At 40.8% G+C, this 9,558-nt stretch overlaps 1 protein-coding gene across 1 annotated transcript in view; it reads left to right on the top strand.

Annotated features, from left to right (window-relative positions):
• Window positions 1-9,558, top strand: part of ADCY1 (adenylate cyclase 1) — a 438,043-nt gene that overhangs the window by 15,847 nt on the left and 412,638 nt on the right. The window lies entirely within an intron of this gene.

The raw sequence follows: 9,558 nt of genomic DNA, 5'->3' as shown, positions 1-9,558 counted from the left end.
ACCCTTACGGCCTCCAGGCAACGGGCCATCACGTCAAGGGCATCGTTGGGGTGGCCTGGGGTGGAAATGTACAGCTGCGTGTCATCAGCGTACTGATGGAAATCCACCCCAAAGCCACGGATGATCTCCCCCAGCGGCTTCACATAAATATTGAACAGAAGAGGAGAGAGGACCGACCCCTGAGGAACCCCACAAGTTACTGTATGAAGAACTCCTGCTGGATTTGGATTTGGCTAGTCTAAAGAAAAGAAGAAATAGGGGTGACATGATAGCAGTATTCTAGTATTTGAGAGGCTGCCACAAAGAAGAGGTGGTCAAATTATTCTCCAAAGCACTAGAGGGCAGAACAAGAAACAATGGTTGGAAACTGACCAAAGAGAGCAGCAACCTGGAATTAAGGAGAAATTTCCTAACAGTGAGGACAATTAACCAGTGGAACAGCTTGCCTTCAGAAATCGTGGGCGCTACATAACTGGAGGTTTTAAGAAGAGACTGGACAGTCACTTGTCTGAGATGGTATAGGTTTTCCTGCTTGAGCCAGGGGGTTGGACTAGAACACCTCCAAAGTCCCTTCCAGCTTTCTATTCTATTCTATTCTATTCTATTCTATTCTATTCTATTCTATTCTATTCTATTCTATTCTATTCTATTCTATTCTATCCCCCTATTATAGCAAAAACATTTTCAGTCATCTGTAATTGCACTTGTGATGCTTTCTAAAAAGACTGAAGTAATTATCCATGGACATAAAATTAAAAAATAAAGGTATTATTAATAAACACTGAAAGCATTGTGCTTCAAATATATACAAGTGTAACACAGCTGACTGTTGAGAGAACAGCTATATATAGGCAGTGCTGACTCTTTTTTCTAGTTAGAGCTGAAAGCAAACCTTGTATTTATAACAGTTACTGTATAGCAGTGATGGCGAATTTATGGCACGCGTGCCAGAGGCAGCATTCAGAGCCCTCTCTGTGGGCACCCGTGCCATTGCTCCAGCCCCGCCTCCACCCGCAGCCCTTTCCTCACCAGCAGTCCCCCTGGAGGAGAGTCACCCCCGAGCGCGGCCCATGCAGAGCAGCACAGCCAAGGACATGGCAGCTGGGCAGCAGGGACAAGATTCCGCCTTCATGCCCCGTTGCGTGCAATTGATGCTGCGGGGTGTGGGCGGAGGGGGGCTGCCATGGCACTGCTGGGCCTCTTGGGTGATCTGCGGCAGGCCGTGGAGGTGGTGGGTGGCCCTGTGGGCGGGCACAGTACACAGGGAGTGGAATGGTGGGCGGGGCAGGGGTGCGTTTTGGGCACTCAGTCTCTAAAAGGTTTGCCATCACTGCTGTATAGCATAATACCAAATAATAAAATCATCTTGATATCAAGAAGGTTTGTTGTGAGTAATTTGTGGTGTAGACCAAAAACATTCCAAAAAGGAATTTTTGATGTTATGTAACATTAGCATTTGTTCTAAGCTACCCTGGATATGTTATTTAGCATTAAGTGGGAGCAGTATAAATTTTAGAAATAAATAAAATAGAAAAAAATAAAAGCGAATCACTGCATTTTCAACCACCCCATTTCCTCACAGAAGGAGCTCCCCATCTCCTCAAGATCTCTGTTCAGATAAAAAGTGTTTGAGTGTTTGATCATTAAGACAATATATGATAAACAAACAGCAAAAGTAATTGTCAATGGGGACTATACAGAGAACTTTTAATATAAAGAAAGGCACAAGACAAGGATGTCCACTATCCCCACTGTTATTTATGCTAACTTTGGAAGTTCTCAAACAGAAATATCAGACAAGATCTGGAAATCAAAGAAATGGAGATAAAAGATGAAAGCTATAAACTACAACTACCTGGTATTCATTTTAGAAGAACCGCTGGAGACAATGATTGAAAATAATATTGAAAATAATAGAAGAATTTGGAGAAATAGCAGGATTGAAAATAAACAGAGAAAAAGCAAAGTGATAGTTAAAAACCTTACAGATAAGCAAAAAAAAAAAAAAACTGCCAGAAAAAATAGACTTACAAATAGTTAAGAAAGTTAAATATTTGGGAATATATTTAACAGCAAGATGTGCAATGATAAAAGAAGATAATTATATAACATTACTAAATCAAACAAGATTAGATTTGGAAAAATGGAAAAACTTACAACTACCAGTGTTAGGAAGAATAGCTACTGTGAAAATAAATATTTTACCAAAATTCCTTTTTTTATTTCAAACAGTACCTATAAAAATAGAGGAAAAGTTTTTTGATGATCTGAATACACTGATCTCGAAATTTATTTGGCAAGGAAGGAAAGCCAGAATTAAACTGAAAATGCTACAAGAAGCTAAAGAAAATGGAGAATTTGGACTACCGGATTGGGTCTTATACTACTAAGCATATGCTCTAACATGGTTAAAAGAATGGATAACCCTCAGAAATAAAAGATTGTTATATTTAGAAGGACATGACTTGAAACTTGGATGGCACACATTTTTATGGTATGAAAAGAATAAAACCCATAGATATTTCCAAAACCATTACATAAGAAACACATTATTATTTGTATGGGAAAAGATAAAACCAAAAATCTATATGAAAATCCCAGGATAGCTATCAATGATGGAAGCATTCATTCACCCAAACTTAGTTAAACTTGAGAAAATTCTAACATATAAGGATATTCTGAATACAAATAGGAAATTAAAATCTAAACAAGAATTAGAAGTCAGGATATTGACTTATCATGGTGGCCTTGACTGCAAATGCAATCAAGGTATGATAAAGATGTTAAAATATATGGCTTTTATAAAGACCAGACAATGTTTGATCAAGTGTTGTTGAGTTCTGATGAAAAACTGATTAAGAAATTGTATAATGTTTTATTGAATTTGAAAATGGAAAATGAACAAGTGAAAGAAACAGTGATAATATTGGCGAAACATTTTGGATACAATATAAAATTAGAGAAATGGCAAAATCTTTGGGAAACAAACTATACATTGACAATGGCAACTTTGTATAAAGAAAACTTGTATAAAATGTTTTATATTTGGCATCTTTCACCTGTCAGATTAGCAAAAATGTTTAAAAATATGTCTAGTAAATGTTGGAAATGTAATCAAAATCCTGGTACATATTATCACCTGTGGTGGACGTGTGTCAAAGCAAAAATATTTTGGACAAAAATACATATTTGGTTAGAAAAGATGTTAGGGAAACACATAGACTTTAAACCTGAACTTTTTTTAAGGTATAATTCCAGAAAAAAATTGATAAACACAGTGTATATTTAAGATTACATGTATTAACAGCAATGAGGATTGTATTTGCTCAGCACTGGAAAAATGAAAAAACACTATTGGATGAAGAGATAATCAAGAAAATACTGGACTGTGCTAAAATGGATAGACTTACATTGAGAATCAAAGAAAAAGAAGATACAGAATATTTTCAAACATGGAACTTATTTTATTAATGGCTGGAAAAATGGGATAGAGAGTAAGAACTTAACTTGTATTACTAAGCAAAACAAATCAATCCAGACAACATGTTGTTCATTAAGCACTAATTAATTGTAATAGAAAATTAATAAAATACTATTAAAAAAGTGTTTCTCCGCTCCGTCTGAAAGAAAGAAACCAGAGGCACAGGGCAGGATTGCTTTCAAGAAGATGAGGGTGCACTGCATGCGCCAGCCTTATTGAGAGCAATCCTGATCTGCGCCTCTGTTTTCTTCCACTCAGACAGAGTGGAGAAACTCAAGCTGTTGCCGCTCAAACACTTTTTATCTGAATGGAAACCTTGGGGAGATGGGGAGCTCCTCCTTTGTGCGAATGCAACACTTGAAAATGCAGCAAATCACTGCAGTTTTAAGCATTGCATTTGCACACAGAAGCAGATCCCCATGTCCCCAAGGTCTCCATTCGGATAAAAAGTGTTTGATCACTAGAGACACTTGGAAACACATGGAATCGCTGCGTTTCCAAGGGTCCCACTTGTGCTCAAACACCTTTTATCCGAACAGAGACTTTGGGGAGATGGGTAACTTTGTCTGTGAGGAAATGGGGTGGTTGAAAACACAGCAAATTGCTGCCTTTTCAAGCATTGTATTTGCACACAGATGGAGTTTCCCATTTCCCCAAGGTCTCCATTCAAATAGACAGTGTTCCAATGGTGGCAGAGAGGAGTTGGGGGGGGGGGAGCAGGAGACAGGCACAGAGTTTGTGCTAAAAATGAAAGTTTCTGGGTTCTGTGATCTCACAATAGTTCAGGTACTCATTCTCTGCAAAAGAGGAAGGGTGCCTGAACTCCCAAGATATTATGGCACCCAGGAGCTTCCATTGACTCTCCTCTTCCTCAAAAGCAGAAATTGTGGCAGAGAGGAGACAGATCTTCTCAAGGTGAGTCTGTGTGACAGTAAGGGAGGGGGAAGAAGTTGTGTAGAGTGTGGGAGGGGTATAGAGTGAATGTTGCAGAGCCTCTGCAGTCATTTGTAAGGGTGAACAACTGCCACAGTGCTGCAAAATTCATAATTTTGAGATTTTCTCGTAGACACTAGGGGGCACTTATCGCATAATTTTGAATGAGCGTTAAGTGAATGCTTGTAACTTGGGGATTACCTGTAACTGCAAAGCTATTACTCTGTGTGGGAAATGAACATGAAATACAAGTTTATTTGATGCAGATATATTTGTTTGGAAGACTGGTTTTCCATGAATGGAAACAGAAACAGGTATATGCTTGATATACATTACTATTTTTTAAATATATTTTATTAATTTTTTAACATAATCACCTTAATATTTGGTAAACAGCATGTTGTCCGTGTTTATATTTAAAAACAATAACAATTAATTTCTATAATTCCATAATCCACATAGCTTTCCTTGATTTTCTCTTCTTCTAATAATATTCTCTTTTATCAACCTTAAATTAGTACATTTCTTAGTATTTTGATAGATAACAATTGAATATAAACATTTTTCTAGTATTTCTACAAGTAACAACCACATCATTGTAAAGCTGCTTTTCTAATTGATTATCTTTTTTTTAAACAAATTTTATTGGTTTTTTAGATCTTAATACAAAGTGCTCAAGACACACCGTGGTGTTGGGGCAATCAAAAATTCAAAACCAAAACATATGTGAGTAGCTCAATCAATACATCAAATATTTCCTCTCTGTTTCCCTTAAATAGCTTATATATTTAAAGTAATCTATTTCTAATTTAAATTTCTATTAATCCTAAACCTGTTTTAAAGCTTTATGCAATTACAAAACCATAATCAAATTTAACTATAAATACACATATTATCAGTTAAAATATCCCTTCCAAGTTTATCCTAGTTCTTTGACTTCATCATAAATCTTATTTATTCCTTCTTCCACTAATATCCATATTATCAAACAAAACACATCATCTCACTAGAATCACATTCAATTATTCCATTATATAATAATTTTCATGTAAATAAACCTATTAATCCAAACTATACATTCTCACTTTATTTAATATATATATTCAGATAAACACCCATTTTTCTTATTTCTACACAAAAACTTAATCCTTAAATCAATCCATAGTTCTAAAATGCCTTAAATCCAATATATATAAATTTAGATTTCTCCTTTCAGTCTTATTCTAGGCTTTTTTTTCTGCCAAGCAGGTTTCCACAGTAATGCTTCTCTTTCATCAGATAAGTCTCTCTTTGTTGCTTGTGAAGCCACTTGCAGCAGTAATAAGCTTTTTGTCCTCTGCGTTGGGCCTCCATTTCTCTTGTTCTTAAAGCCTCGCCGTTTTAAAGGTTCAAATCTCAATCTTTGCTTTTTCTGATCCTCAAACACATAGGTAAGGTGCTTGTAGGGTGAAATAGTCTCTGTATCCTCAATAAAGTCATCTTTTAATGTATTTTGGTTTATAGAATAGTCAGGTGCAGTCTGGAAATCACTTTTAAGATTTAAAGGAAAGTCTCTAGTTCTTAGTTCTGTGGTAGTCTTTTTCATTGTAACAAAGTCCAGAAATTAGAGGGAATAAAGGAGAAGACAATACAAAACCAACCATCTTATTTGTCAACGTCAGACTTTCAGTCAAACTTTCAAACTCCGTCCCAACCGAGAAGCAAGACATCAATAGGGAAAGGAATATCGTGTATAAAGAAGTCTTTGGAGTATCTAGAAAAGGTCATATTCGAACGTTTTTAAGTGAGAGTAGGGTTCCTCCATTTTAAAAGTAATCAAAGAAAGTCCTTTCTTTATTGTTATTATTATTTTTTCAGAGAGGGCTGTAATTAAACAGTGTCCACCCCCTCATTTCCCACAGCTGCACCAGCCTATCTTTTCCAAAAATAATCTGAAGGTCAGGTTTCTATCCAAAAAATAGTTGCAACATTAACTTTTCACCACAAGATGTCCTCAGTAAATAAAAAATCCTTTCCAGACACCATTTTTTCCCTTTTTTCTCTCTTTTAAAGGAAAAAGTGGAGAAAGAAATAATCTTCCAATATAACTACTAATACAATTCGAAAAAGCTTTTTTTCTTTTTTTTCTTTTTTTTGTATCCCAAAATAACTGAAAATAGAATATAAACTTTAAAAAAAAATTATTCTCAATGCTTCTCTTCCCACACACACAAAAGCTGCTTCTTCCAGACAGGGAAATAATTTCATCCAGGTTCTCACAGGCAAACAGAACCAAGCAGGGGAGAGAAAGGGGCTAAAAGGGTCTCACCCGGATCCTCCGCGGTGGGTCTAATGTCGCTTAGTTGTAAATGTGACTTCGGCTGGTGCAGCAGGATAATCAGCCATCTTGCAGGACGATCGTTGCTCCGTCGGCCCTAAGGAAATAGCTGGGACCGTGGGAGAAGCTGCCGCTCTCCCGCAGTCACCAGCAAGCCTCCTTCTCGGTGGTTGCCCCTCCAGGGCAACTTTCGACCCCCTAGGGGGTCTACCGATGCAGAAAACCCGGCTGGACTGGAGACAAGTCCCCAGACATGACCGGTGTCGCCACGTACCGGAACCGGAAGTCCTAATTATTATCTTAATTACCTTGTCATCAATCCTGTTTTCAAAGTTCTTGTCAATGCTGCTAACATCAACTGTTCTTGCTTTGACAACATATGGAGACACAGCCATTTTCCTTTACTTTATGTTTTACTCTTAGAATTAGAATTAGAGGATACTGGGGGGAGGGGGAGGAATGCGTTTGGGAGTTTAGTTAGACAAAATAATGTATCATGGCGGGAACCAAGGTTCTTTGTAATAAGAAATGATAAGAATTGGAGGGTTATAGAATTAGTGGGAAAGCCAGTATTTCAAACTAATTGGAGAATGTGATTTATGACTGTTAGTCAGAGGAGGGAATTGGGCTTTGATACTATGTGATTAGAAGAGGGGAAAACAGATTTTGGCTTGGACTATGTACGTGCCGATGTGTTGCTATTCCAATAAAGAATCTTTAAGGTAAACAATGCCTCGAAGTTCTTTGAAGAGTCTCATCTGTCGGAACCATGACATTAAGCCAAAATCTCCAATTTTCCTAACTATTTAGGGGTCCTGAGCCCCAGTCGCTGTCCCAAGCATTGAGGGATAAGCTGACGAAGATTCGGGGAAAACTTTGCCATGGAAAAGGAGAAATTGCCTGAAGCCAGCATCCCGGCAGCAGCTGCTACCCCGGGGGGGGGGGGGGGAAACCAAAGCTAGCATGCCAGTAGAGAAGGAGCTTTTGCAGGCCTCCCAGCTGGGGCAAAACCCAAGCAGCTAGGATAGCTAATCTGGTCATCAGATTGGGTACAGCCCAGTGGAGACTCCAGATGCTTCAAGCCGGTCTTGCCACCCTTAAAAGGCCTCAAAGGTGGACGAGACTGGATTACCACAAAAGGATTCCCGCACATCGCACTCCCTAGACCAGGGGAGAGCTACCAGATTGTCTGCCACTGAGGACTCGGGTGAGTGGAAATATCTGTCTGCAGCTCATAGTCAATCAGTGGAGAAATTGGTAGAGAAGTTTGAAGGGCTAGAAATGAAAAGTTTGGAACAACCTTCCCATTCCCCTCATGCCAGTGATCAGGACATTCAACTCCTACCAAGAGGAGCCACCAGCCCCTCCTTCACAAAGCAGGCAGCTTTCCTGCTCCTGAAGCCCCCTGCCAGAGCCTCCAGTCCCACGGGGAGAGACAGCCCCAGTCACCACCCCTCCAGCATCCCCAACCGCCGCCACCGAGATGGCCTCAGCAGCTACTGGGATAGCGATTCCCAGACCGATGTGCATATCTATTACCCAGTCTGGGTCCCCTGCAGCAATGGGGGGTATGGCAGCCCCTGCAGGTGGGAGATCAAAAATCTCTAAGTTTGCAGTAGATAATAGAAGCCCTGCAACAGGTCACCAACCCCAAACATACATCACCAACAGGGGGCCCTACAACAATCAAAGATGCCACAGCTCCTGGCAGACCAGTAGCAGGGAGAATGGCAACTCCCCCACCCAGATAGCAATCTTTGGGACATCTATGGCAACTTGGGATGCCCCAACCGCTGGTACTGCTACCACAGCAAGGGGGGCACAGCCCCGAATGTACAACCCCTGAGAATGCGGCAGCAGCTAGGGTCGGACAGGCAGCAACTGGGGGTGCAACAGCCACAGTGGGCAGTCCCACAGCCATTGAATCGGCAACCAGGGTGGGGCCAGCATCAACTGAGAGTGCAACCACCACAGTGTGAAGTCCAGCAACTACTGAACCAGCATCCCGGGTGGGGCCAACAGCAACTGGGGGTGCAACAACCACAGCAGAGGGCTCAGCAGCCATTGTACCAGCAACCAAGGTGGGGCCAGCAGCAACTTGGGGCGCAACAACCACAGTGGGGAGCCAGCAGCCAATGATTGCTCCACTTTTTAGAGCAACCTTCGATGGGGACCCAGAGAAGCTGATTTTTTTTTCCTCAACCAAGTGCGCTCTCATCTGAACTGCTGTGGCCATCTCTACCCGAACCCAGCCGCTATGGTTGATGTGATTGCATCCAGCTTAGAGGGAGAGGCATCCGAGTGGCTGAATAATTTATATAATGAGCAAGCCCCCGAATTGGAGGACGCCCACCTCTTCCGCCTAGGACTGAGAGAAAAATTTGAGGACCCATCCATTTCCCTCAAAGCAGAAGAAAAAATCCATAAGATAAAACAAGCTAGCAGGCCTGCCCTGGAGTACATACGAGAGTTTCGCAAGTTAGCCGGTCGGATAGAGAGGTGGCCTGAGCAATCCATAGTCCATCATTTCCGAGAAGGACTGGATGATCACCTCTATCAGGCCTGCATCTTCTGAGCAGTACCTGATCAGCTGCAAGAATGGTACCAGGCAGTGGTAAGACTAGACGTTCAGGGACTTCCGGTGGCAGGCGATTTCGCTGGTCGCAGCTGTTTGCTGCCTCCCGCCTGTTTTGCGTAAAAGCCGGTTTGACAGCCAGCATCAGCTGTCAAACGGCTTGATACCTTTCCCCTGGGCATAAGGGGATAGGTGAGCTGCCCGGGGTAGGAGTTGAGTTCCCGAGTCGTCCTATATGGACGATGTAGGCGA

The sequence above is a fragment of the Protobothrops mucrosquamatus genome, unplaced genomic scaffold (genome assembly GCF_001527695.2).
Source record: "Protobothrops mucrosquamatus isolate PMUCROS unplaced genomic scaffold, P.Mucros_1.0 scaffold447, whole genome shotgun sequence".
In the NCBI taxonomy this organism is placed as follows: Eukaryota; Metazoa; Chordata; class Lepidosauria; order Squamata; family Viperidae; genus Protobothrops; species Protobothrops mucrosquamatus.
Note: the sequence above shows the minus strand (reverse complement) of the source record. Positions and strands in the feature narration are given on the sequence as shown.